Source organism: Euprymna scolopes, chromosome 10 (genome assembly GCF_053919585.1).
Source record: "Euprymna scolopes isolate OS-2025 chromosome 10, ASM5391958v1, whole genome shotgun sequence".
Classification (NCBI taxonomy): Eukaryota; Metazoa; Mollusca; class Cephalopoda; order Sepiida; family Sepiolidae; genus Euprymna; species Euprymna scolopes.
The window spans coordinates 105169197-105192195 of record NC_136491.1 but is presented as its reverse complement, the minus strand read 5'-3'; the positions used below and the strand labels follow the sequence as shown (position 1 = coordinate 105192195).

General features: G+C 34.4%; 1 long non-coding RNA gene across 2 annotated transcripts in view; it reads right to left on the bottom strand.

Moving 5' to 3' along the window:
* Positions 1-22999, bottom strand: part of LOC145286184 (uncharacterized) — a 330937-nt gene that overhangs the window by 295700 nt on the left and 12238 nt on the right. Inside the window, exon 1 of one of the 2 annotated variants that reach the window (XR_013869119.1) lies at positions 2372-2604. The exons of the other annotated variant lie outside the window; for it this stretch is intronic. This is a non-coding gene — a long non-coding RNA (uncharacterized LOC145286184). Of the gene's footprint in view, positions 1-2371; positions 2605-22999 lie in introns of those variants that run through there. 2 annotated transcript variants of the gene reach the window in all.

Below are 22999 nucleotides of genomic sequence, written 5' to 3'. Positions count from 1 at the left end.
GCTATCGCCAGATGGATATATTTAAAATTATCGCCAGATAGATATATTTAAAATTAAATCATTTCAAGCTATGAATGAATGTGCACATGCGTAAAAGTAATAGGAATATGTCGGCAAGTTGAAATGAACATTTTGAATTTCAACTTGCCGACATATTTATTTACGCGTTATTGATCAATCCAAACAAAGATTTTACTTGCTATAAACCATCATTTGTGTATAATTACTATTCCCTGTTAATTTCTGTGTTATGTGGTAATTAGTTTAAGAGTTTATAAGTTAAACATATTCACACATACATACATACATACATACATACATACTATTGTTATATTTATATAGATTATATTAATCCTTGGTAAATTACCTTGCATTGTTTTCTTTTAAATAAATTCCGATCATAAAAATACGACAGCCTTTTAAAAAGTAGAGCCCCTGGCCAATTTCCATCTATCTGCTCTTTCTGATATTTTGCATGTGCAATGATTTCTGGGAGCAGGACGGAGTAGTGATGGCAACTTTCATGGCAAAGGGTATCATAATTGCAGGAACGTATTATGATTCACTTCGATGTCATTAGGATTATCCTCTTCCTGCCAGACAGCGCTCCGATTCGCAACGCGCATGTCGCCAGATTAGAAGCATGTGCGTGTGGCTATGGAATCTTCCCTATCCCCTTACATTCGTGACCTAGCACCCTCTGATTCCCAATTATGAAGTTGTGTTTGAAAAGAAAGCATTTCTCAGATAATGCAGCCTTGATTTCCGAAATCATGTCATGGTCGGAGAACCAACCTGTGATGCTGTAGAAAAAAAAGTCTGTAGAGCTGCATTAAACAATGGGAGAAATGCATAACTCTATGTGGAAAAAGGCTAACAACTGTATCAAGTTTCGTTGCTCTACTTCTGTCAGAAGTGGACCAGGGGCATTACTTATTGAATGCCTCTCGTATGGACAATTTGTACAATATAAAAATGTGAATTTTCTTATACTTGAAATGTATTAACGAAATATAATTCTTACAAGAAACGAATAGTGGAGCGAAAGTAATGAGACTATCTCTTTATTTTTCTTTAGTCTACACATTCCATGATATTTTTGACGATGGGGGGAAAATTATATTTTCTGGATTAGTTCTTGTTTTGCGTTGATGTTATGTGGAGATTTTAAATTCCCATCATAGTATTATTCATCATAATTCATCTGTCAGTTAATCCATCTAGCTAACCATGATCTTCAAATGGGGTTTTAGCCTTGATAAATATTGACTCATTAGTTAAAAAAAATGAAAAAGAAAAAAGTTCTTTGTAAAATCAGTTGATAAGTATTTTTTGTCTCTCTTTAAAAGGGGGGAGGCACCCAATCCTCCTCAGCCCTAGTTAAGAATAGCTAACGCTAGTTTGAAAATTTAAAAGTAAAATGTTATGAATTGTCGTAAACGGTTTTTATTGTAAAATACTGCAATATATCTTGTAAAAATAAATAGTTAAGATGTTCTTAAATATTACAACTTGTGTTGCGTGTTGCTTAATCTGCCTTGAAGATCAAGATGATATTTGTCGCCCTTCTCAGCCAGAACACAACAGGAAGAAGTCACATCCTAGGAAGGGACAGTCCAACAAAGAGGCGCGTCACCTTTTGATTTTCCAGAGCATTACAGACGAGAGCTGGTAGGAAAAAAAACCCAAGAAAATCTCCCATCCTCCCCAGGACTGTTGTCGTTGTGACCTTAGATTGATAATAATGAAGAGGAAGAAACCCAACAGACTGAGGTATGTTCATTGTTTTCTGGAATACTGTTTGTTAACACTGGCTGAGCATAAAGTTGTCAACCAGGAGAGCAGAAGGGTCCCAAATGACGATCAAGTAACTCCCTATAGGCAAACGTACATTCGCTGCCGTTCCCTGGACGCTTATGTAACGCTTGGGCGGTCACACTAGTGACCGATGCATGGTGTCACACATGCGTCTTGAAAAGCTAGTATCGAATGCTGGCACCCATATTAAATTTTAAATAGAAACTTCGTGCTACGCACCTTTTTATTCTATTCATTGTAACAGTTATATTTCAGTAATATATGCAACTTAATAATCAGGAGTAACTTTCAATCAGTGTGTATAATAAAACCGCACTAATTTGTACTGAATTATATTAGTAACTAGCGGCTGCGCCGTGTCCAACACACAACGCCGAGTCCAACACAAAATCGAGTACACTCAACTTCGTCTTGCCATCAATGTGACCCTGTGAACTCGGAGTATTGGAAATTCCCATATGCACAAAACAAAATTCCTGAAAAAACAAAACTAACTAAGGGTAAGGATAATGAATAAACGTTGGATAAAATGAAGGTTAAAATTACTACGAACTTGCAGGATTCGAATCTGGAATCTTCTGATCCGTAGTCAGACGTGTTATCCATTGTGCCACAAGTCCTGTCCATATGGCGAAAGATGTTACCGACAGTGTATGCAGACAGTGCTAAATTCCGTTGACATCGGCAGGTAACTTTTTCGACAATTGCACGATCGGCCAAACCCCCTTATTTCGGGCTTTTTGTATGACGCAGCTCTATTCGTTACGAACCATATATAGATAAGGACAATCTAGGAAAAAAAGAAATTTTCAAATTTTCAATTTCGAAAGTTTTATTGGTATATATATATATATATATATATATATATATATATATATATATATATATATATATACATACACACACATAAATAAATAAATAAATATTTAGAATTTTATTAATAGTATAGATAAATTCATTAATTAAACCGATTACTGAAACGCCACGTGTTTCCAAACATAATTAACGAAAATGATATTTCATCTGTTAAAATATCCAAAACAACCCATATTCATGATTTGGATTATTCGGATTACTATTCGTACCTTGAATGTCATTCTCACATTTCGCCCGAAATATATATATATTATTTAATTGGAATTCATCATTGAGATGAGTATTATTATTATTTTTTTTTTATTTCGGACTATTATCCTCATCTTCTTTTTGATTGTTGTTTCACGACGTTTCGGTCAACTATTCCTCTGGCCTTCATCAGGTGGTAACTGCGATGGGATAGGAAATCCGAATCTCCTAACTTCATTCTCAACAATCACTGCCTTCCATAGTTGTTGTCGTCTCAGCGCAGTTGATAGAGACGTTGAATCTCTACGGTTCCATGTGAGCATTGTCTTAAGATAGCGGTTTCAATCCTCTACAAAGCCGGCCAGAGGCTTACTTGGCCAAAACGTGGTGAGACGACAACATCTATGGAAGGCAGTAATTGCTAAAAATGCAGTTAGGCGATTCGGAGTTTCTATCCTGTCGCGGTTACCAGTTGACGAAGGCCAGAGAAATAGTTGGCTGAAACGCCGTGAAACAACAATCAAAAAGATTAGGATAATAGTTTCGTCCGATGTAACGAATTTCTTCAGGTGCATCCGCAAGGACCCGTTACGTAACAGATGCAGTACTAAGTAAAATTCAATTCGACTATTTTGGAGTTGAATGTCCAAGAGAGAGAGAGAGAGAGAGAGAGAGAGAGAGAGAGAGAGAGAGAGAGAGAGAGAACCCCAAAATCCATCCACTATCCTAAAACCAAACAAAATGCCGGTAACCAAAATAAATAAATAAATAAATAAATAAATAAATTTTTATTATATACTCAAGAGCATAACATCCATTTATATCATCAAGTATTTTCACAAAACATCATTTTCATTATATTTCTGCCTCCACCTAAAATAACAAAGATAGCTGTCTACCATGCCGCGATGCGTTCAACGATGTCGTTTATTCAGCATTGTGTGCACCATAATTCTACACTACATGCCACTAACCCTAACACTAAAACGACACATGTCTAAACAAGACTCGCAATAGTAGGTTAGATGTGTGTTCGCGCACAGATAGGGCTATTTTTATCTTCCAAAACTCATTTCTCCTTTATTGGTTGGGCTTTTCTACGGATTCTCCGATAAATGTTTATTATAAAAATAAATATGCTGTTTCGATTCAAATTAATTTCATATAATAATAATAATAATAATAATAATAATAATAATAATAATAATAATAATAATAATAATAATAATGATAATGATGATGATGATGATAAAAACACGAATAGTCATATTTTAAATAAAAACAAAAATACGAAACTAATGTTTCAGAATAATAAGTAATGTTAGTATATTCTCAAACTAACATAGTCTCATTAGTAATTCTATTATGACAACATGTTGCTAATCTCATGTCATGATGTTGCTAATCTGTCTTTTCAATAAATACTATTATGGCACGTGTTCTTCAAAATTGTCTGGTCTATTTCCTGAATCCTTTGTTCCAATTCGTTTTATTCGTGGTCTAGTAGTTTCCATCACATCGCTGGTTTGATACCGCATTGTAATACAGGTTCATTTACCAATCAATAGCTTCTTTCCAATGATCAAAGATATGGCATGAAAGTCTACTTCACAAGATTTCCAGCTACAGAATAACTGGAAATATCCTCTTAAATATTAAATCATTTTTCTCTGATAGTCTTATAAGAGCAGTCGTCGATTGACAGAAGTAGTAGCTCATAGTATCAACACTGGCGTTCCTTAGTGGCCGAACTTTCTTTCTGATTTTCATCAATGATCTCCCAAATCACAATCTTAGATCATTCTTAGACATTTATGCAGATAGCACTACGATTTATGGTAACACTGCAAAGGTCAGCAATGACCAAGATCTTTCTGATTCCTGATCCTCTCTCTTCTGACCTTGAGCACGTGGTGCAATGGTGAAAAAGGTCGCTGATTAATTTTAATGCATCCAATACCGAGCTTCTCTCTTTCCATCACCAATGCTTTCATAACTACCTGACCCCAATCGAGAAAGTACCATGTTTTGCTAAGCTTTTATAACACCTCAAAGATTTGGGACATTATTCATAAGACAACGAATCTGAAGCAAGTGTCGTTTTAATGCATCAAAAACCAAGTTTCTCTCCTTTCATCATAATCGCTCTGACCCCTAGTCACGGCCCAATTGAAATGAATGTTGGGAAAGCTTGACAAGCTTGTGTAACTGACGTTCACTCCTGAACTGAAATGAAACACATACATGAAATCTGTTGCAAAGGTCACCAGAAAAATGGTTTGACATAAAATGGTTGGCCCAGAAAGTATTTTTCTATGCGTGTATGAAGTATTGTTGCTACCTATGGGAAGGAGCTGGTAAAAATGACCTTTCGTCTATTGAGAGGGTTCGAAACCGACTTTGAAATCTAGTGAGTGAAGCCCTCTTCTCCACCCTACTTCTTTTTTTTTCTCACAGAAGGGGTGTAGCGAGTCTACCTCTGCTCTATCGTTGTTTCCATAGCACGTGCTCAACGAAGCTTCTGTCGATAACCCCCCCCCATGTAGAATATTCACAACAGACACTCGTCTGTCTGCACCAATTGCCAACTATTCTCTTTATTATGAATTTCTGCCTAAAACTAAACTTAATAACAATAAACACAGATTTTTTTCCTAGAATAGCCCGTCAGTTAAACACAATGCCGGGTGGCTGCTTCCCAAATTGACTATAACATGGCCGTTTTCAAGTCTAACATGAACAAATTCTCGTTGAGCCGCTTTCTTAAACAAACAAATCCTATCCATGTGGAACCATTACGTATTATCACGATTTTGTTTCACCTGACACTCATTAAATTGGAACCTTGAGTGGCCTTTACGCTGTGATAAACGGTAACCCTCCCCATAGTAAGAAAAAGGAGAAAGATACAGAGGTAGAGAGAGAGAGAGAGAGAGAGAGAGAGAGAGAGAGAGGGAGAGAGAGAGAGAGAGGGAAAGAGGGATATATGGGAAGTGGGGAAGAAGGAAAGCAAATTGCGAAGCAACATCTAGCAGGTGAATCTATCTAGTTTTGTAATAGCTAGTAAGCCCCCGTCAGTCAGGATCGACCTTAGATGAAACACCTAGTTTCCCGGGGAGGGGTTGCTAGACCGGAGCAGAACTGCTTATTACATCAGAAATTAATATGGGAGCTGCAGGCTTTGTTGTAAAGGTCACAAACATTTGTGCTCCCTGGACTGTTGGCAACGACGTTTCCCTTTCTGTATGCGTTTTTCTCTGCAGCAACGTTCATCATGTTATGGTGGATCGCCTTTACGTCTCCCCTCACATCTTTGTACTGGAGTTAAGCTCCATTGTTATAACGATTCATATTATTTTCTTAGAATAAAACGAAACTTCTCGTGCTCGACGATGGCCTATTTATGTAGATTTTGATTTTTGCGTTGGTGGAGTGCAATTTCGACACATGATTTGACTCGACTCTCGTCTGATTATGAATACGATGATGATCGTTTTCTAATCGTCTAGTAGTGTCGGTTCTTTTAGTCCGCCATGTTTAATTAGACAAGAATATGCTTGGCGGATATGAAATAAAGCTTTCAAGAGACAACTGCACCCTTTGTACTGCTCACTAGCTTATTCTCCTCCTGCAGAAACGAGAATCGTAAACTCTGGTTGTGTAAAGATACGTCAGAAAAGGGGCGCGCCCATCGTTAATCTAGAAAGCGAACATGTCTGCTCAAACTGGGGTCCAAACGAAAAGAGTGACTAAGCGAAATAGAAAGTGGAAGTGACGTCACCGCTCTGCAGTCTATGATGTCACTTTAAACGATTTATTCGCATACACTGGTAAGAGGGGTTTTCCCTTAACTGTTATAGGAATTTTGATGAATGAATCGTTTTAATCATGTAGGAGTCAGTATTGACAGTTCCAATTATTTAATGATAAAAATAGAACGTCCAGTTACGTCTATTATTCTTCAATAAATGAGAATTAGTAATGTGACTTCATACCTCTTCCTACAAGCGTGAAATACATTTTCCTACTGTCATATTTTATTGTGGAGTTAAGTAGACCATCCTACACGATGAGTAATAGGAGTGAGATTTCATTTTCTATAATCATCGATTACGAAATACATTTTTCAACAATAGGTTTATCCGCCGGTTTTTTCCTGTCATAATATTATGTTATGCAAAGAATGTTAACATAGGTGGCAACTATATCTATCTATCTATCCATCTATCTATCTATCTATCTATCTATCTATAATATATATATATATATATATATATATATATATATATATATATATATATATATATATATATATATATATATATATATATCAGAATCCTGAGGTGAATAGGAATCCTGTGGTATCGAGTCCTACAAAATATTTTTTTAGCAGGTAATATTATATATATATATATATATATATATATATATATATATATATATATATATCCCAGTCAAAAAAATGAGATTCGCTAAATATACTTGATAGAGCAAATGGAATTTATAGTTGTTTTTTCTTTTTTAAATTTCATTCAGAAAAAAAAAAAAACATTAATTTTCAGAAAAGAAATTTATTGTTTGAATAAAGAATACAGTTCAGATTTTTTTTCTTAACCCATGGGCTTTCGATGTAGGCTCATCTCCTCAAAGGAAAGTTAAGATTAGGTCTAATTCGAAATAATATTATTATTTAGCACATACAAAGAAAATATATTAAAAATTACGTCTTTTTAAGGGACATAGAAAAATAAAATAAAAGTAGAAACAAACAAAAGATATTAAAGTATGGTATCCGGGTGTCGTGGTATTGAAAAATTATATTCTTCTGAATGAAATTTAAATTAAAAGTCTCTCTCTCTCTCTCTCTCTCTCTCTCTCTCTATATATATATATATATATATATATATATATATATATATATATATATTAGCTGGGAGACCCGACGTTGATAGAATGAGAATGAACTAACGCTCCCAAATTCCAATTTTTTATCGTCATTGAAATCCGTGAAATCGACATTTTTCAATCATATCGATGGTCATAACACCCACGTGGTGTTTCTTCCACACCTGACAGCAATTTACGCTAACTATAGACCGGAAACATTCCGTATCTACGAATGATGGACACTACAAATCGGCAATTTTGACGCCAATGACAAGCAATTCTGAATTCATAGTTTGGCAAGTAGTAAAGGTGGCGATGATCATTTGTCCCGAATTAGTTTCCCGAGCTACATTACTCAACCCATTGCAGCGATAGCATCATACCGTTCTTTATGCTCGTGGAGAAACATTCCTCGTCCCACTTTGACTCCGGCATTCGTTCACAAAATGATTATGATCCCAACATTCAGTGTACACCGGGGACTCGCGTTTATCGCTAGCTGAGGGAGAATCCGCATCGTCTACATAATGTCCAAATATCGCACTACTAGTGTTTGCTTCTGCTGTAATTGGTTCCGTTTCCTTACGGATGTTTCAAGCTCGGGCCAATAATTCATAAGTTATTAATTTTTCAATTCGTGATGATGCTCACAAAAAGCCTACCAAAAAAAGGCACATCTTAATCTTTTATTGTTTGCAACACTTAAACGTTATTGACAATTTCCATAAATCATCTGGACGTAGACTGTTTCTCCAGAGTGCAGTGACCGGTCAACAGTTAATATGCAACAAAAGAATCTGTATCAAATGCTGTATATAGACTGTGCTTATTTTTATCTGGACCTGGTTCATCCCCAAATTGTTGACGCACTGTTTAAGGCCCCTCGGTTAATCTTAACGGGATGGCTGTTGCTGACTCTTTTATTTTGTACACTTTACAAATACGCTCAGCCTTTACAACCCATTCGACAAGACGGTCCAGTGGCAGATCCATTATTAAGCGGCTGTCGAATCTGTCCATTTTTTTTTCAGTCTCACGGCTACCGTATTTTTGGAGAATCGGAGCCGCTTGAAGATAAGGATTATATGTTAAAAAGAAAAGAAAGCTGGAATAGATTAACAACTGAAAAAAAATGTCAGCAATCCTCACCTACGTAATAATTCGTACCAACATCTTACTTTAAAGCAAAATAAACAACACCAACCCTCAACGTCTATGTTCTCTCTCGGATGTCAAAAAACTTGACTCCCTGTCCTCTCCAATTCGTCTTTCTTTTAGCCACTTTTGTTTTTTTCAATTTTCCGATCTTGTCACGTAATATGCTAAACAGAGGCGCGACCGCTTGTTTAAATAATAATTTCTATTACAGGACGTGGCGGTGGTCTAGTGGTTAACAGCATGGACTGCCGACCTGGATGTCCCAAGTTCTAATCCAGTTCGTTCCACAAAAATCACATTCACTTAGGACATTGGCAACATTCACGTGGTCCCTCCTGTAATCTTTCTAAAAAGAATTCTGACAAGAAATATATCGTGGAAACCAATGCCAACAATAGAATATTCGGACTCATGGATTCATACGATATGATGATTGATCTATTACAGTAATCTTCTTTGTTCCAAACAGGGTTCTCAACATAGTTCACCCTCGACTACCGTCTTCTCGTATACATTTGGGAATAAAAAAGAAAAAAAAAGTTTTTAATTTTGGTTAAGAATCATACTGAATAATTCGATTGGGGACGAACTTATAAGTAGTAGAAAATAACATGACGATTGATCGGATCAAGTCATTTCAACCTCCCGTCTAGCCGAAATAAGTACCGTAATGGAAAATTAGCTCATTCACCAAGACCCCGTTCTAAGACACTACTAGTCGCCAATCACGGCCTAAAGTTGGACCCATTTTCGGGAGTGAGGTTACCCCTCTGTATTGGGTTGAACTCAACGAATCTCTGGCTTTACCACCAGGACGGAAACTATTTTATTAACTGAATTTTTAAACAAAAGCACATAATACATACACTATTAAAAACAACATCAATATACAAATCAAATTCTGTTAAATGTTTTACCTGATAGTTTCTTTTTATACCATCGTTTCTGAGTTCTTCCTATTTCATCTGATAATATTCTACCCTATAATTGTTCATTATATGGCCTATAAATCTGTTTCAAAAGTATATATATTATATTTCTCTTAGTCCGTCCGTCTGTCTGTTTCACTTTTTCTTGAAACTGCATAACCGATCTGGCTGAAATTTCGTATGGACCTTTGTTATAATAGGGTGCAGCGAATTACATATTATGGTATCCGTTCACCACGCAGGGATTAATAGGTATTAATCATCACGGTACCACATTTACTCTAGAAGTTTTATAGGAAACTATTCCGATCTGACTGAAAATTTGTATTGAATTTTGTAATGATAAGGTGCATCGAACTAAGCATTATGGTACTCGTTCGATGTAAATTCAAAGTATTATTAGGTATTAATATGGATTAGTATTTAATGTACAAATGAGTACACATTTAATCAGATTCACCTATCAATTAGTCATAAAGCATTAATTCTAAGTTACCAGTCTATAAGTTTTGACCGCGTTTAACGGAATAAATAGTCTAGCATTATTCTAGTATAAAAAATATTGATTGCAAAATATATTTAGTTTTTGAAATGAAGAAAATGTCGATTTAAAAATCATTATTATTTTGAAAATCTCTATTAACTCATTTCTTAATATCTTGTCTTCTTTTCATGTAATCGAATTTAAATATTCCATTCCATTTTGGCTTGAATCTATATAGCTTTAGATATGTTCCTATGCTGATTTAATTTCATGTAAAAAAGTTTACTAATAAAACAATCGTTATTTTTTTCTTGCAACAAAACGTGAGATATCCAAATGTAAGCTAAATTTAGGTTCCTTCATGGAAACTCAGATATCATTTGTGATATTTTAACAGTAAGTAGTCGACATTAATTAACCGTTCCTTAAAATTCAGTCGTTTTTTTTTTTTTAGTATTTTAAAGAAATTTAGGGTGGCGTTATATGGCCACATTATTTTAAAATCCAAATACATCGGGTTTGCATATAATTTTATCCATAATAATCGGACATCAATTCAGAAAAAAACAAACAAACAAAAATAAACGTGATTTTCAATTTCTTCAAAAACCCCTAAAATTTTAGACATTTGATCAACATTAAAATAAGCATTACATATAACTAGCAGGAAGACTCAGCATTGTTCGGGATTGAATAAGGATCGACAAATATTCCATCTTCCCATACTTTTATTGTAATTGATATCGGTGAAATCGCCATTTTTTTAATCAAGCAATTAATTGCCTGCTCAAGTTAGGGACCCCTCTCCCCGCAGTGTACCGGAAATAAGCTTCACATGCCTCCCCACAGTGACTTAGTCAACAATACATCACAGTCTACATTGCAGTGTACAGAATCTACTGTTTATTTTTTTATAAAATTTTCTGTAAATAATGGCTTCACTAAAAGTTTAAAATGCAAAAGTCAATTATCATGCTTCAATTCTGCTCTAAACAGAAACATTCATTTCGAACATGCCTCTGTCTTATCAAAGTATCTACAGTTGATTTTATAGGCTGTGTCTTTCTGTTTGTGCTTCTCAAATGCACTTGTGATGTTAATCTGTATAAAAGTGTTCACTTTGGTTAAAATCGGACTTCCTACTTTAATCAGATTTTTTTCGATCTACGATTTTCGATACTGACTTGAGACATTTCGATACAAAACCTACGTAAAAACACAGCCAGATACATCATATACCTTCGTATGAAATTAAAAAAAATTGGCCAGCCGTTTCCGAATCCATAAGGAATGACCACGCACACATAGTTCTTTTGTATAATAATAGAGATAAGTTTCTTGACATAAAAGTGGTGCAGAACTGTTCTTTTTAGGAAATTAATTTTACTTTTCTTTGGGCAGGTATTCTCCTAATGTTCTATATGAGGTCTTACTATGGTTTTCTATGTCGTTCGGTTTGCTTGAAATAGTAATTAACCACCTATTCACATAATAAATCCGGCTCCAACTCCAACAAGCACTTTTTTCCTGGTTGACTGATGAACAACTGATGCCCCGTGCAGTTCTAGGAAGTCTATAGTCTCAGACTTTCAGGTGGAGTTATTGCTTATTACTACATGAAACACCCCCTACAGTGGAATGCAAACAGGGATGCTCAGACAACTTTTAATAAGCCAGAGTAATCATTCTTTTGGGGCACCGGCTTGACACTTCTTCACCTTCTGACTTTGTGTCACATCCTTCTAAGGTGGGAAAGAACTAAATATCATGATTCCATTTGCCTTCGGTACAAGAGTAAAATTGGTTAAATGATTTCAAGCAAACTACTTTAACCTAAATGATTTAGTTTTTGAAACATTCATCAAATGTATAAAAGTTCTTTAATTGAATAAAAATCATCATCTTGTGGCGTCGTTAGAAACGAACAAATTTACAAATAAATTTTCGCTACTGTAAAAAGGATGATATCGCACGCAAGGCGAACGTGCTCTTTTTATTTTCATAATCTAAAATGTATGTATGTATGTATGTATGTATGTATTTATGTGTGTTCGCTTTTTCTGTGTGTCAACAAAAGGCTTTTTTCAGAGAAGCGGTTGCTCGCTTCACAAATTTCTAAAACTTTTTATATCACATATAAGTCGTAATATCTCACAGTTAGCAACAAGGCTCGCCTGTCTATTTAATTTGCTCGATTTCGGGAAGATAAATATTCAACATTTGTCGCTCGCCGCATGTGGGTTAGTCTGTTTCCTATAACATCTTGGTAAAAAAAAAAAAAAAAAAAAAAAAAAAAAAAAAGCGTTCCGCAGTAAATGAAATACTATCCCGCAGTCAAACTTGACCTCATTAAAACGGGCACCTGCCAAATCCAAGTAATTAAATAAATTCAAACGTGTTTCCGTTAGCATATCGCGGTGGCCCAATGGTTAAAACCCTCGCACTCTTTTTTTTTTCACACTTTAATTTACAACTTTGCCTCAACGGTTCGGGTTCGATCCTCATACTTACTTTTTTTTAACCCCCCCCCCCGGAGTTTCCACACACACCTCCAAACACCCGGGCAACGCCGGGTACCCCTCGCTAGTATTATATAAAAGGAACCGTGTGTGTTTGTGTGTGTGTGCGTGTGTGTGCGCGTGTGTGTGAATTCGTTCCTTATGAACTCGAAAACGGCTGGATCGATTTTTTTATGAAACTTCACACAAATGTATTTTATGTCCCTCGTAGTGTTCTCAGATAGGTTCTGTGTCGGAATGTCTTCGATAAGTATCGATATTCGAATTAATCCGATAGAAGAAAGAACAGCCGATTTTGACCAAAATTAACACCTTACACAGGCTAACATCACAAGTGGATTTCAGAAGTTTTATCACAACACAAGCTGAATAACCATACATATAAAATCAACAGCAGGTTCTTTGACATGACAGAGGCGCGTTCAAAATGAATGTTTCTGTTTAAACCCAATTGCACTATGGTACTTGACTTTTTCATTCAAAACATAAATTGAAGCCATTATCACCGCATAAGTAGTAAGGCCAGGTATATAAAATCAACAGAAGGTTCATTGATACGACAGGGGCGCATTCGAGATGAATGTTTCTGCACAACTGATATATGAAACTTGACTTTTACATTTTAAACTTTAATTCAAGCCATTATATATATATGTGTGTGTGTGTGTGTGTGTGTGCGTGTGTGTGTGTATTATAAAATAACAGTATGTTCTCTACAGTGCAATGTAAACTACAATGAATTGCGAACTAAATCAGTGCGAGAGGCATGCAAAGTTTTCTTTCTAGTGCAGCGCGATGGGTCCACATCTAAACCAAACAATATATCTATTTGGTGGAAAAATGGTCGATTTCACCGATTTCGATGACAAATAAAATATGGGAGTGTGAAATATTATTAATCCCGGGCAACGTCCGGTTTTTCCGCTAGTCATCTTCTAAAACTTAGCCACAAAACAAATAAACGCAAAAAAGAAAGAAAAAAAAACAATTTTGTTTCTTTTCCACCCGCAAGAAAACTGTCTTACCGTGAGTCACGTTTTTTTAAATATAGGAAATTGCATCAGAAGAACATTATCTGTGAAATTACTCGTAATAGTCTTCAAGCACGACCACAAACCCATACATATACATACACAAACATAAATATAGATAGATAGATAGATAGATAGATAGAGAGAGAGAGAGAGGGAGAGACCATCATAAATCTATATTATCGACGAAAGTAGTAAATTCATTATTAATTATTTTTTGAATGATTAATACTCTGGGATAATTTACTGTGAAAATATTAACATACTGAAAACGGACCAAACGAATCTTAACTGCACACACAAGCACTATCTATAAATATTAGAAAAATGATCTTGTCAGTCTGTGAGTATGTGTGCGTTTGTGTGCGTACGTGGGTATGCGTGAGGAACGGTCTCTATCAAGCTTCTCTGTTAATTTTTGATCACGGACTGCTTTAATTTGAAAAGTTTTGGTATGCATGTGTTGTTAGCTGAGATGGCAGGGAATTACGCTGGAGACGTAAATGTTTGGGTCTTGATTCTAGGTGATAGTACCCATGTGATATATATATATATATATATATATATATATATATATATATATATATATATATATATATATATATATATATATATACTAGCATCTCAGCCCGGCGTTGCACGGGTGTTTGGAGGTGTATGTTAAGCACAAAAAAAAAAAAAAAAAAAGAAAGAAAGAAAGAAGCGGTCAATTTTATAAAGTTTGACCCCTATTATTACCCCTTAACATTTATTGTTGGGGCTCAAATCAAGTTATTAAGTTAGATCCATGTCCAAGAAATCTATATCAAAAATTTTAAGTGTTTAGACCCAAAATTGTCGGAGGAGTTTTGTAGAGCTCTCAAAGGTCAAATCGTTGAAGGGGTAACCCTTAACAGCCAAATTTCTAGCCAAACACGGATTACAAAGATTTTCGTAAATCTCAGTACCCAGTATATCAAATTTCGAGTCTGTAGACTTAAAATTGGCAGAGTTATTGCGTAAGGAGATGTACGCAGACACACACACAGACACGTTCACTTATATATATATATATATATATATATATATATATATATATATATATATATATACTATCATTTCAGCCCGGCGTTGCCCGGGTGTTTGGATGTGTATGTTGAGCAAAAAAATAAAAAGTGGAAGGCAGGCTCGAACCTGTACCGCAAAGGAGGAAAAGAACGAGGTAAAACCTAACGTTTATGCTGTTACGACCACTGCCAAACCGGAAGCGACATTTCTTAAAATTAAAGCTAGACAATGTAAAGGAGAGGATAACTTTAAAAAATATCGGCGAAAAAAGTGACCCCCTCCCCTGTAGAAAAGTGCCTAGTTGAAGGGAAAGATATTAATGTTTTTAGCCAATTTTTCGATATTTGTCGTATGAAAGGGCGAACTTCAAAACGATACTGATCTTGATAAAATCCGTCGCCTCTATTGAAAGTTTAAGCCAGAAATGCAAACAGACATACATACATACATTTATATATTCGTAACTAAAAATTTTCGACCCAAACTGATGAAAAAGCTTGCCCTATTTCTGAATACCCTTTATGTAAAATTTCAAATATTTAGACCAGAAATTGTCTGAGTAATTTGGAAGAGACCGCAGAGGTCAATTTTTTAAAAACTTGTACCCCTATTATGACCCCTTCAAATTTATTGTTTTGGGCTCAAATCAAGTTATTAAGTTAAATCCATGTCCAAAGAACCTATATCTAAAATTTCAAGTGCGTAGACCCAAAATTGTCGGGGGAGTTTGGTAGAGTTCTCAAAGGTCAAACCGTTGAACTCTGACCCCTTAATCGCCAAATTTCTGTCCCCAAAACCGATCACATCGATTTCCCAAATCTCAGTACCCTGTATATCAAACTTCGAGTCTGTAGACTAAACATTGATAGAATTATTGCCTAGGGAAATGTACACAGATACGCACACACAGAGACACGTTCACTTATATATATATACTAGCAGGGGTGCCCGGCGTTGCTCGGGTGTTTGGAGGTGTATGCTGTGCAAAAAAAGCAAAAAAAAAAACAAAAAAAATGGTTAATTTTTTAAAACTTCGACCCCTATTATGTCCCCTTAAAATTTATAGTTTCGGGCTCAAATCACTTTATTAAGTTAGATCCAGGTTCAAGGAACCTATATCTAAAATTTCAAGTGTCTAGACCCAAAATTGTCGGAGGAGTTTGGTAGAGTTCTTAAAGGTCAAATCGTTGAAATTTGACCCCTTAACAGCCAAATTTCTGGCTGACACCCGTCAGATCGATTTTCCCAAATCTCAGTACCCGGTATTTCAAATTTCGAGTCTATAGACTAAAAATTGACAGAGTTATTGCGTAAGGAAATGTACACAGACAGACAGACAGACAGATAGACAGACAGACAGACACGTTCACTTTTATAGATATATAGATATATATCCATATATATATATATATATATATATATATATATATATATATATATATATATATATATGTTCGTGCAAAACTAATGACGTTTAACTATATGTATAAGAACGATATATTTTTTGTAAAGTGAAATAGACATAGGGCAAGCTTTTTAATCGTTTTTTGGTATGAATTTGGCTTCCAAGGTGTCAAACTTCAAAAGATTTTACATTTACGGTCTCTAGCAAACTATTATGCAAATTTTGTCGTCTAAATATTTGAAATTTTACATAAAGCGTATTCAGACATACAGCAGGCTTTTTGATCAGTTTTTGGGCAAAAATTTCGCATGCAAGAGGTCAAAGTTTACAGAGTTGATCTTTGCAGACTCTAGAAAACTCCTCCGCAAATTTTGGGTCTAAACACTTGAAATTTTAGATGTACGTTACTTGGACATGGGTCAAACATTTTGATTCAACTTGAGCCCAAGGCAATAAATGTTAAGTGGTCAAAATTAGGGGCAAATTTAAAACAAATTTGACGTCTGCGGTCTCTATCAACTTTTCTCTTTGGTAGTTAAGGAAGCCTATTCTATAGAAAGGTATTACCGTACATATTCACACTTTTTAATATATACATATGCACATAAAGTTATGAACAGTACATAGGGCCCAAGCAAAGCCGGGCGGAACTGCTAGTATATATATAAATGTAAAAATATGTGTGTGTCTGTGTACATTTTCCTACCAAATAACTCTGTTAATTTTCGGTCTAAAGACTTCAAATTTGACATAAGGATATTGAGATTTGGAAAAATCTTTTTAATCGGTTTTCGGTCAGAAATTTGGCTTTCAAAGGGTCAAAGTTCAACGATTCGACCTTTGAAAACTCTACCAAACTCCTCCGCCAATGTTGGGTCTAAGCACTTGAAATTATAAATGTATGTTACTTAGACATGGATCAAACGTTTTAATTTGATTTGAGTCCCCAAAATAAATGCTACGATGTTAAAATTGGAGTAAATTTTAAAAACAATTTGACCGCTGCGATCTCTACCAAATTACTCAGTCAATTTCTGGTCTTAAGATTTTAAATTTTACACAAAGAATATTCAGAGATAGGGCAAGCTTTTTAATCATTTTGGGTCGAAAATTTGATTAGCCAAAGGGTCAAAGTTCAAAAGATTTGACTTTTTGCGGTGTCTTGCAAACTACTCAGCCAATTTTAGGTCTAAACATTTGAAATTTATATATAACTGATATTCCGACATGCGGCAAGCATTTTACTCAGTTTTGGGGCGAAAATTTGGCTGCCAAAATTGATAGAGTTGACCTTTTCAGATTCTACCAAATTCCTCAGCCAATTTTGGGTCTGAAGACTTGAAAATTAGATGTAGTTAACTTGGACAAGGGTAAAACATTCTATTTTGATTTAAGACCAAAATAATAAATGTTAAAGAGTCTAAATTGGGGTCATAGTTAAAAGAAATTACCCCTGTGGTCTCAACGAAATTACGCAGAAAAATTTTTGTCTAAACATTTGAAATCTTACCCAAAGTGTATTCACATGTATGTACATAGAGCCCGTGCAAAGCCGGTCTGAAGTGCTAGTATATAAATATATATATATATATATATATATATATATATATATATATATATATATATATATATATATATATATATATATATATATGAGGTTTATATACTGTTTAACTTTGTGACATTATAATGCAAACCATCCAATTGATTATGGAGTTAGTTTTGGAAATGTTTATTTAAGGAATAATTATTCCTAAAGTTTATGAAATGATCTTTAATTCTATAAATCGTGTCGTAGCAAAAGAATTTCCGCTAATATGAAAAGATGATATCGCTTTGAATGAGGAAGTGCTCTTTTTGACATCTTATAAAGGAAACAAACCAACGCAAAAAAAAAGAAAAAAAAGTAATGAAACTGTCTAATCATGAGTCACGTTTTTCTAATATAGGAAATTGCATCAGAGCTGTAGATTACTTGTAACATTCCCAAGCACGAATACAAACACACACACATCTATACATATACCCCCCACACACACACAAAGAAGGTTTTACAAAGTTGTATCATCGACGGAAGTAGTAAAATCATTCTTTATTTTTTTTTGAATGACAAATGATCTGAGAATATTTATAAGCGACGATGAAATACCAAAAAACACAACACACGAATTTATATACATAACACACACACACACACACACACACACACACACACACACACACACACACACACACACACACACACACACACACACGCGCGTGTATATTTATATGTGTGTAGGTAATTGCTGGGATAATTGCTGTTTGTTGCTCTTAAGATCCATCTTTTCCATTTGACGGGCTAAATAGAAATGGAAAAGATGGATGTCCAGATAAACAAACCAGAACTATCCTTGCTGTTCAATGAACCATGCATAAGAGAAGAAAATGCTGTCCAAATATATATATAGAGAGAGAGATGAGTATTGGCTGAAGAGAGCTTGATATGGATATCTAAAACGGTCCTAATTATCGGGTCTGAAACCGACGGAATCAATGACTTATCTCATCTAACAACTTTCTATTATGTCCGCCATTGTTTATAGTGCTAAAACCGCTTGTTTACAAACAAACAGGGAGCCTCGTATTTTTCAGCCAATTAAGTAGCGGGTGACATTATTTACGACAGTGCTCTACCCAAAGAGGGGGGGGCTTAAAATATATTTGTAGTCATCGAATACAGTAGTTTCAACGCATATTTGTATGTATATATATATACATAATGATTGCCATAATAATTTTTTATATTTTTTACTTGCTATTTATATATATATATATATATGTGTGTGTGTGTGTGTGTGTATGTATGTATATATATATATATATATATATATATATATACACACATAATGTAATATATATATATATATATATATATATATATATATATATAGCGATAATTTATGATATAATATTAAAAATAAGTATCACTAATGATTTTTCAACCTACAACACGTGTGTTGAGGACTAACAATCTCATCAGTGTAGGAAGTGATAATTTTAATTACTTTCAGTCGAGGAATTCGAGACCAGTCGCAACAGCATCCTTGATTTCGTAGGCCGACACTAAACCCCCATGAAAAATTAGCATGAGAAGTAAATAATTATGTTTTGTTACTACCGAACATGCGGGCATAAACAATAAACACTTCAGTAGTATTCAACGACGGACGTCAAAATAAATAGATTTAACCGCGTATTTATAATTTTCTAAAAAGGGATCGCCGTTTTCTTAAAACAGTCTTATAACAATAATATTTTAAAAATCAACACACACACACCCACACGCGTACGCACACGCACACACACACAGACGCATACATACATATATTTGTATAGAAATTAACTGGGCATAAGTAGCGAATATATACTACACTGACATAAATGAGAATTGAATGACCGGAGAGTATACTATCTTGACGAATAAACATCACCCGATCCCTATATGAGGAGTTAATGCTTGGGAGGATGATATCATGACATATTTTTTTTTATATAATGTTTTTGTAACTTGTAACTAAAAATAAATCTTATGGAATTCAAGTAGACATTAATAGTAATAATGTGATATATGTTCTTTATCATACAAGATGACGTCCATTTGACAATGGACCGATGTGATTTGTTTGGATTCTTTCTGAATTTGACCTATTACATCATTAAGCATTTTTGTATTTTTAAACTTTCGTTTTTTTTTTCACCCCAAACAAGGCACATTGCCACTTTGGTGGAGGAGGCTACTATTAGCGACATGAGCTACTGGGATACTATGTAGGGAGTTGGGCAGCAAGATGTCGGTTGACGTTACACTTAAACTTCCGCATGTCAGTCAAGTTGGGGAAGCAAGATCCGGAAGGGAATTCCAAAGTCTAGCGGTTCTGGGGAAGAAACTACTGGAATAGAAAGCTCTCTTACATCTAAGGATCTCTACTGTGTAGGGGTGGAATTTAGCTGCTTGTCGGGTTTGTCGAGGGTATTTACTTCTGATAAGTCTACGTATAAAGTATCCAATATCAAGAAACCCACATTGATTGTTGCCCTTTATAATGAGTATAACCTTAAACTCATACATGAGAATATGTGTGTCTGAGTTCGTTCGCATATTCTCATACACACAAACGCGAGAGCGCGCACACACACACGCACACACACACGCACACACACACACACACACACACACACACACACACACACACACATATATATATATATATATATATATACAGCCTTTGAGACTTTACACGACCGGTCCCCACAGTCGATTGAAAATTTCTTAGGGCGACTAAAAGTCGTACATCACTGGCCCGCCAGTCGTTAAAATTCATTTATTTTACGACCCTCAAATATGCGGTGACTTAGAATGACCTATGTCTCATCATTTGTTAATTCTTTCATCTCCAGCTATGAGACCGTTGAAATATCGTATAGAAAAAAACAGTGGTCACGCTAAAGGTCAACAAGAGATCAAATTTAAACATTCCGCGTGTAGTAAAAATGTCGCCTTCATTTGGAAAAAAAATTCTTCGACGCTGCAACTACATACACTTCATGCTTACAAAAGTAAGGACGAACATTTGAAAGAGGGGAAAAAACGCATCGTTCTATCAAGCATGCACCGAAAATTAAATTATACAACAAATAAGTAATCAGTTTTCGCTTCAGTTTTGTTTCTTCGTAAACAAACATTATTTATTCCAGGGAGGATAGAAATGTATCAGGATATAAACAAATCTGGACATGAATTATAAAAATGTAAACACATAAAAATATCAAGACATCTGATTATTAGTAACATTTTATACATGATATAATATTTCGAATTGCCTTGTAAAAAATAAAACTATAGAATAAATGTATAAAAACCCTTTATTGTTTCATTAACTAAGCTATTTAATTACTAGGTTAATCTATATAAATTACGCTGAAATGTTCAATGCTATATGATGCTAAATATCCATTTTTATTATGATCTCGCTTCGAGTTTTTTTCAGTAATTATTGTAAGTCACTATTTCTGTTTCTTTTGAACTGCTGGGATGATTGTATGTTTCAGAATATTTTTCAATTAGAGACTTCATATTGAAATATTTTAATTGAAAAAATGAATCTCTAATATTTGTTTTGCATTTAAAAATATATTTATTTCTAGGGCGTAGTTTTACATTATGTTTTCTTTGTGTTAGATATATTCCTTTTCTAACGGTACCAATAAACACAGTCTTTAATTAGTTATATTTCAATTGTCATTTTGATACTACGTATCAGCATCCGAAGAAATGGTTCTTACTTCTATGGAACAATAATATGAATGATGCTATATAAAGAAACTGGTGTTGTATTTTAACGTTTTGTTGAACATTTACTGAAATGTTTGTAATAATAAAATAGTTGATTTACAAGAGTTAAACAAATACTTTCTTGTTAGATTATACACACGGTAATTTCTGGAATTGTTGTAAAATTATTTACTATTATTGACTGAAACAAAGACATAAAGTTGGACGAGTAGAAATATTTTGGGGCGAGTAAATTTTTTTCCCTCACACTCGACCAGCGGTCGAGCAATTTTTTTTTTCAAATCTCAAAGGCTATATATATATATATATATATATATATATATATATATATATATATATATATATATATATATATATATATTAGTGGTTTATCATTGAAATCCACCCAGAATAAAGTTTACAGACAAGGATGAAAATGTGTAGTCAGACCAAAAAGTAAATCGCGAAGCGATAACGAAAATAAAATGTAAGACATTTTTAAAAGAAAAATAAATTTATTTGGTACTAAAGAAACGAAGAAATAAAAGGAAGCGTAAAAAAAACGAAGACTGTCACATGCCCGGTGATAATTCCCGTATAATAAAATGGCCACTTCGTTACAAATAAATCGAAATAACTTTTTAAATAAAAATTTTATAGAATGTTATAATTAAAAACAATGATTGTGTGTGTCACTGTGGAGTCAAAGTACGAAGCAAACTGTATTAACTGTCTACTCGAAGCGACATATTGAAATACCATGCAAGTGTACCATCTTCTATAATAGAAATACCATCTATCTATTTAAATGTATGTAGGTATGTATGTATGTCTACCTAAAACTCTTGACAGAGGCAATGAATTTTTACGAGATCGGTATCGTTTTGAAGCTCGACCCTTCGGACGACAAATATGGAAGAATTGGCTAATATCATTAATTCCTTCACCCCAAACTGGACACTTTTCTACAGGGAGGGGTCGCTTTTTTTCGGCGATATTTTCTAAAGTCTTCCTCTCTTTTCGATTGAGTAACCTTAATTTAAACATTCATCACTTTCGGTTTGGCGATGGTACCAATAAACACGGTCTTGAATTATTTCTATTTCAATTGTCATTTTGACACACACACACACACACACATATATATATATATATATATATATATATATATATATATATATATATATATATATATGTATGTATATATTTTAAAATCCCCGAAACAGTGTTTCATGGTAAAAAACTGATGATCACTTGAAAAATAAATTATTGGTATTATAGTAAATTCGAGAGCGAGTTGATGCAGTGATTGCAAGTGATTAAATAACTTACTAACTAGATG